This window comes from Acomys minous (assembly GCF_964271855.1).
Source record: "Acomys minous genome assembly, chromosome: 3".
Classification (NCBI taxonomy): Eukaryota; Metazoa; Chordata; class Mammalia; order Rodentia; family Muridae; genus Acomys; species Acomys minous.
In genome coordinates this window covers 6,787,909-6,795,777 of record NC_140485.1, presented here as the reverse complement: position 1 = coordinate 6,795,777, position 7,869 = coordinate 6,787,909, and the positions used below count along the sequence as shown (strand labels likewise).

At 43.8% G+C, this 7,869-nt stretch overlaps 1 pseudogene across 1 annotated transcript; it reads right to left on the bottom strand.

Annotated features, from left to right (window-relative positions):
• Nucleotides 1-6,823: 6,823 nt before the first annotated feature.
• LOC311593416 (large ribosomal subunit protein uL1-like) lies at nucleotides 6,824-7,643 on the bottom strand (annotated as a pseudogene). Its single transcript has 2 exons — nucleotides 7,353-7,643; nucleotides 6,824-7,178 (listed from the first exon to the last, which is right to left on the bottom strand). The product of its transcript is annotated as a large ribosomal subunit protein uL1-like (transcript).
• Nucleotides 7,644-7,869: the final 226 nt, after the last annotated feature.

Genomic DNA, 7,869 nt, shown 5'->3' with positions numbered 1-7,869 from the left:
TTTATAATTAACATGCTGATCTTTACAATAGGATGCCCTTCCTAGGGGCAACACTTTTGTCCACCTTGCTTGACGGGATATGGATGTGGGAGAATTAGTGAACGTCATTTTCCCCTGTTCTCTTGACTCCATGCAGCATAGGAAGAGGTCAGTCAGTGCACATGTGCTTAACAAATTGGAGAGAAAATGTACATAATGCTGTGGGGCAGCATAGTCTTCTCGTAACTCAGAAATGAAATGATCCAGGGCACTTCTAGGAGACACGAGGCACCCAGGCCTCCGGGCAGTCTGTTGCCTTACAGCTCTGGGTTCACTGTGTACAGGACCAGTGTTTGTTTAGGGAAAGATGAACATAGAAAGTGCACAGCATTTATTTGGGAGATTAAAGAGCACCAAATTATACGTCTTAGCATGGTTTCATAAAATACACTGACAGGTTTATTTTTCTCGGCCTGAGGATTTTTTTAATTTTCCTATTTTGGCATCTTATTATCTGGCTGAGAAGTTTTTGAGCTAACCACAAACACAGACGAAGCTGAATTACTCAGCTTGTCAGCTTCATGCTTTTGAAATCCTAGCAGGCTGCTTGGGGTGACGGTGCAGAAGTGTCCCATAATAACCCAATAGACACAAATAAAAGAACTGAGGGAAAGGCTGCTTTTTTATTATTTAAAAGCCGCCGAGCCACAAAAAGCTTCTCATTTTATTTTCAAAGATGAGGTCACCGAACAGTGTTTATGTAAGCAGTACCAACATACACACAACGAGTCAGCTTCGTCATCTCGGAGACGACCGAGTCAGGCAAATTAAGACAACGTAGATCAGAAAAACAATTAAGCAGCATTCGTGGGGGTCAACCAAGCTTGAAGGGGGCCTGCATATGTGGCGGCGCCTCTTAGCTACAGATATCATTCATTCTTGGGAGATCTCAGCTCTCCAGAGAGGCCTGTGTGCTTTGGGGTGTTCTTTCCCTGGGGCTCCGTAGTCTGCCCCTTCCTCCCATCCTGACCCACAAGCACATGTGGGAAGGTAAATCAGGACAAAATATACCAGAAAGTAAATCACCCTGCTCTGCTTCGCCAAACAGTAACAAGATGCTATTCGCAGCGAATGAGCCCTGGGCGTTGAGGGAGGTTGAGCCTACATTTAATGTGGCCAGGCTAACTGGCTGGTGAAGAAGGGCGTGGCATCCTTTCAAGCCATATTCCAAGCAAGTAAAAATGGCCATCAATATAGATTGAATTTATTCCTCTCTGAATACACACGGGTGCTCAGGCACACAAACACACAAACATACATACACACGCACGCGCACAGCGTAGGGAAGGGGGAAGGAGAGGGGGCTAGGGAGGGGGAGGGGAATAACTTGTTTCAAGCCTGATCATCATCTTCCTATGGGAGCAACTGAACAACCGCGGTACTTTCAGGCAGGTTCTATGGTAACTAGAATTCGAAGGAGTCAGATGCCTCCATCTCACTTTTGAGCATCTCACTGTTTCTGTCTGTGAAGGAATAGCTGGCTTGGCTGGAAGAAGCCGTGTTGAGGGACCACAGGTGGAGCATATGGTCTGTTGACCTAACTGAAGTACCTGGGCACACTGCAAAGGGATAGCACACTGGGACTTGGATGCGTTCTGTGCTTCCAGGACTTATTTAGTGTTCAGAATACAGACTGTTGGTGTGGGAGCCGCAGGGTTCCTATGTATCCATCCTTCAGAGATATCTGCTCCGTCTATCCCAGTAAACACTCTTCTTACAGATGAGGACAGGTCAGATTTATTCCTGTTATGGCTAACAATCCCTGAGAGTGAATGTCTCTGCTATAGTACTGGAAGAAATCAATGAAACAAACGTGAGAAATGGCTCAGTCTTAGAGTAGGGTGCAAAGACTTAGGAGGTTTCAAGGAACACGCTGCTGGGAAGCAGGTCCACGTGCTCCTGGAATGGCCCTGGGGCCTCCTGTTAATGGTTTTCCAGACTCACTCAGAGAGAAAGGAATCGTCCAGTTATAACAACTTCGTTGTGAAGAGAGAAGGTCTGCATTGTGAGGAATGGTTTGCTCTATCTCCTAGTAACTTTGTAAACCTGTTTCTTTAAAAAAAAATGTATTGTCATGTAGAGTTTCAACATTGGAGAAAGAAGGATGAAGAGAACAAGGAGAACCCTGCTTGTTTCTTTCCAATTTCCTCCGAATAATACATTTTTTTTTGAGAGCCCGGAGAGATGGCTGAGTGGTTAAGATCACTGGCTGCTCTTCCAGATGACCCAGGTTTGATTCCCAGCATCCATGGAGCAGCTAACAGCCATCTGTTTTTAGGAGATTTAGCACATTTCTTCTGGCTTTTGCAGATGCCAAGCATGCCAACGGTGGCAAGACACACATACTGATGAAACACCAACACATATATTTTTAAGTTGGCATTTGAGTATAAAGTAAAAATAAACAAATAATTATAAGAAAACAATCTAGTTTAATAAAAGAATAAACCTTGAGTGAATACTTGTCTGGGGGTGTGTTTTACCTTAAATGATATGTGAGGCGGGGAGGGGTCACTATTTTACTTTTTGTGAGCTTTCTTGGTTGATTGGGCTGGATTTTTGTTGTTTTGTTTTTGAGGCAAGATCTAGCCACGGAGCCCATGTTGACCTAGAATCGTGTGTGTGTGTGTGTGTGTGTGTGTGTGTGTGTGTGTGTGTGTGTGTGTGTGTTTTGTTTTGTTTGCCTTTTAAACAATATTTTAAATCTTTGAGAATTCCAGACATTGTATCTTGATCTCCAACTCCTTGGTTAACCACCTTTCCTACCTCCTCTATCTCTCCCTACCCTACTTTCAGGGGTTTTTTTTTTTCTTTTCTTTTTTTTTAAAACCACTTTCTAAAGAATCCTCTTTGTGTTTCTCCACTAGTCTTGGGAGTGGGATCTGCCCTAGGGATATTGGTAAACCTACCAGGGGTCAAATCGTTAAAGAAAACGGACTCTCCCTAACTCAGCAGCAATCAAACACCAATCATTCCTCAGCTAATAGTGGGATTTCATACCCGTCCTCCCAATTTCTGCTGAGATTTTGGATAGCTTAAGCAGGATTGTGCTCATGCTGTTATAATTGATGTGAGTCCATATATGAAGCCGCTTTGTTGTGTCTGGAAAGCAGTGTTCCCTTGCTGCTATCCTCAACCTCTGGCTCTTACAGTTTCTTTGTCTCTCTTCCAAGGAGATCCCTTAGCCTTACCAAGAGGAGTGTGATATGTCTGCCCACTTAAGGCTGAGCACGCTACAGTCACTCATTCTCTTCGTATGACAAGTTGAGGGTTTTTGTGTTGACTGGCATCTACTGGAAGGAGAAGCTTCTCTGATGAAGGATGAGAGGTGCTCTGACCTATGAGTATAGCAATAAGTCTAGGTGTCATTTTAATATTATTCCTGTTTAGCAGAACAACAGTATTGGGTTCTTTCTAGGGTCTATGACCTACCTAGCCACAGGTTCTTGGCCCCTTTAACAGTGTGAAAAATCTGTCTCATGAATCAAGCCTGAGACCCAATCACAAAATGGTTAGTTACTCCCATAACATTATTGCCACTATTGCATCATGGGCATATCCTATCAGGCTTGTAGTTGTAGATTCATATCTGGGTAAGATTAATGGCTACTTGTTCCTTCTAGTAGCATCCATAGTGACTTTGACATATCATGAAAACTAACAAGTAGGTATAAGGCTGTCAGATGTCTACCAGCTTTATTTCTCCATGTTTTATGACTTAAATACATGGTCTTTTCAGCCATAGGGTCTTTCCTCTGAATCATAGATAATGTTTTGTTACAACTAACCTTACAAGATCACCTTATTTAGACTTGATACCCTATGAGCATATACAGGGGGAGGAGGTCCCCCTCAGTCACAGTCATAGGAGAGGGGAGTAAGGGGGAAATGGGAGGGAGGGAGGAATGGGAGGATACAAGGGATGGGATAACAATTGAGATGTAATATGAACAAATTAATAAAATATATTTTAAAAAGATTACATCATTTATATAGTCATTCATTTACTTACTGAAGTCTGTAAGTCACAGAAAATCAATTGACTGTCTAGTTTATGCTAGGGCTAGGTAACAGGCACAGAATGGTAAAAGAACATATGCAAGATTTTTTTCCTTTTGGTGTTTTTTACATTTAAAAAAATTGTGTGTGTGCGTGTGCGTGTGTGTGTGTGTGTGTGTGTGTGTGTGTGTGTGTGTGTGACATAGATCAGAAGAGAGGTGTTGGCTCTCTTGGAACTAGAGTTACATGTGTTTTTCAGTTGCCTAACTCTGGGATCCAAACCTTGGTCCTCTGTTAGAGCAGTAAGCATTCTTAACTACTCAACCATCTTTCTAGGCCAGGCCTCTTGGCTTTTATAATTTAATAGAGAAGATAGCCATTTAAGAAACTCTCAAGAGAAGTGCATAGTTTCTCACCGAGACAAGTACTCCAAGGGTAGACACATGGTGAGATAATATCTTACTTTGGACCTTTTATAAGGACTAAATGACATTCCATATGTGAAATGAATTTAAACTCATTATGTTTCTGGCAAATGGTGGTGGTCATTAATATTTGATACAAATGTGGAAATGAGTTTCATTTTGAACTCAATCCTATAAAAAAAAGGCTCCAGTTACTAGAAGATTTTAGGACTCTCAGGATAGACAATCCTGTCTCTAGTTTCTTGCTCTGGGAAATTTAGATACCACCTGCCCTCACACCTGGACATATACATATATCGTCTCCCTGGGCCTGTCCACACAGCCTCACCCATAAGCCACAGAGGTAGAAGTTAGCACAAGCCCTGGAAAGAGCTGGCTTTTGATTCTCAGAGTAGCTGGCTTCTTTCAGAGAGTACTTAAGGACAGTTGGAAGCCTGCTTCTCTGCAGGGCCTGCTAGCACGGCAAAGGGGAGAGCCAAAACAGTTCTGAGGAATTTCCAAGTTCACTTTTCAAAGATAAGTACTTAAGTATTTATCTCGAGCGAATAAACTTGACCTAGCTCCCTGTCCTACAAAGCCTTTGAGATCTTCAATGTAGCTTGAGGCATCCATGTGTCAAACAAAAATAATTTTCAATATCTAGGCTAAGAAGCATCAGGAACAAACAGAAATGTCACACAAATACCAAAGTTTCCAGGAATGTTTGTGGAGAAAGACACATGTCATAAGAGACTCAGGAAGTACACAATACCCAGACCAGAAGCATAGAAAAAATAACCTTGAGTTAAGCAAGACGTTTGGGAACTGTCCTGGTGAGTTTTATTGTGTATTTGACAGAACCAAGAGTCACCTGGGAAGAGGGAACCTCAAATGAGGAATTGAGACCCAGATCAGACTGCCCTGTGGCCATGTCTGTTAGGAAATACCTTGATTATTGGTGGATGCAGGAAGGCCTATTCCACTGTGGGGAGTCCCGCCCCTGGGCAGGATTGTCTCAGCACAGACCAGGGGAGCCAGCCTGTAAACAACACCTCTTCCCCCTCATGATTTCTGCTTTAGCTTTGCTTGAGTTCCTGCCTTGTCCTCCTTCAGTGTTGGATTTGGATTGTGACCTGCAAGTGTAACCCAAATAAATCCTTTCCTCTGCAAAGCTGTGCTTTCTCACAGTGCTTCATCCCAGCAGCAAAAAAGGAAACCGGAACTGAACCGGAACATAATCAACTCATCTGGTGAGCAATCTTGTTCTGGGGGCAGGAGAAGTTGAAGTTCCATCTGAAGTTCCCGCCATAAATAATAAGGGTGGAAAAACAGGAATAAAGCAGAGGATGGTGAGAGGAAAGGGGATGCTAAGCTCGGTTTTAATGAATGGAAGATGCTGGACACCATCTAGTAGAAGTGTCCACAAGACAAAGCGGTAACTCATGACTGGAAATATCAGGAAGAGCAGAATGAGACGAGACAGGAGCGGGTGTTGAAGTGACAGCTGACTGCCCCTCTCCTGCCCCTCTCCTGCCCACTTCTTGTGTGACATTGTGAAGTGCCACCACATCTTGGCTGTCTGCATCTCCTTAGAGATTCTGCACCTTGATGCCTTTCACAGAATCTGTTTCCCTACTGTGTCTGATGCAGAGATGGACAAAGAACTCTAAATGACTCACTTCAGACAGGTGCTGAACTTACCTTGCCTTGGCTCCCCAATCTGGAAATGGCTCTAGTGACAGCAGCTCCTACCTCACATGTTGTGGGATGTACTCAGGCCTTTGATACACTGTCTAGTATTAATCTTATCAAGGTCAGTTGTTACAAATGCTTGAGAAGAAGAAACAAGAGTGAGATATGAGTGCAGAAATGGAGGTTGGTTACTCTCACATCAGTGTTACATGAAAGTAAGTTTTATTTCAGGTTAACAGTGCTGATCAATAAAACTCCTAATTCTGGGATATGGGGCAAACATTTATATAGGCCCTCATGTTTATGTAAACATGTAAAGATATAGGCTTACTACACCCAGTATGCACTGCTTATGTACACATGCCTTGGTTCTTTTTTTTTTTCTAAGATTTATTTATTATGTATACAACGTCAGCATGTATAACTGCACATGAGAAGAGGGAACCAGATCTCATTATAGATGGTGGTGAGCGACCATGTGGCTGGTAATTGAACTCAAGACCTCAGGAAGAGCAGTCAGTGCTCTTAGCCTCTAAGCCATCTCTCCAGCCTCCGTGCCTTGGTTCTTTAGGAACACATCACTTTATTTTTCTTTAGAGAACTTGTTATGGCTATCTCATGTCTTAGTGTGATTATTATTTTTTTTCTTTTTGGGGGGTGGTGATAGTGCTTGGGTTTATTGGGTTATCCTAGTACAGAGGCTGGGGCTTGCCCATGGTGCTCTTAATGTACAAAGCCTAGACGTTTTGTCAGTTCTTCCTGAGCAGACACCAAGAAATTGATAGCCAGGTGGATGCTGTAGACCAGCTCATCACCAGTCATCTTCACATGGCCAGCAGCAACATCCAGACACAGCACCTTCTTCATCTGGAATTTGGTCATGGATTGCACCCCATCAACTTTGGCCATCATGTTTTCATTGTGTGTCAGCAGGGAAGGGAACTTGCCGGTCTTGTTTAGGCCTGGGCCCAGGATCCATGGGATCTGCTTGACCAGAGACTCTGAGGCCAAAGAGGCATCATACTTCTTGGCCATTTTTTGTTTGTTGGTTTGTTTGTTTCGTTTTTCGAGACAGGGTTTCTCTGTGTAGCTTTGGCTGTCCTGGACTTGCTTTGTAGACCAGGCTGGCTTTGAACTCACAGCGATCTGCCTGCCTCTGCCTCCTGAGTGCTGGGATTAAAGGCGTGCGCCACCATGCCTGGCCATTTTTTTTTTTACCAACTTCTTGTGCTTGTTAAGTTTCTTCAGTGCCATGTGGGGAATAGCCACACCTTAGGCTCATCACAGCGCTGCTGGTCCCCCAGGAGGCACACCGAGAACTTGGGGCGAGGAGTGGACTTGAGCCTGACGGTGCCCAAGAAGCGTTTGTCCTTCTGAGAGTCACAGTTCTTCAGGCTGATCTGCAGCTCCATCATCTCCAGAAACTTGCGGGACTTGCACTGGTTCCAGTGCAGGGCTTCCCACACCGCCTCGTACAGGGAGGGTGTCGCGGGAGACTTTGCTGCTCATGGCTGCTCCAGTTAGTGTGATTATTTAAAGTTGGCTTTCGCACTAGACTGCACTCTCCAGGAAGGTCACATAGCATTACACATCCATGGGCTAGCACATAGTAGTTCAGTGATGATTTTGTGAATGGATTGGAAAATGGAATAGAAAATACTGTCAGGGCACTGGCTACAGAGATAGCCTTCTCCAGACAAATACTCCATTATTAACTATCTGGAGGGAAAAGCAG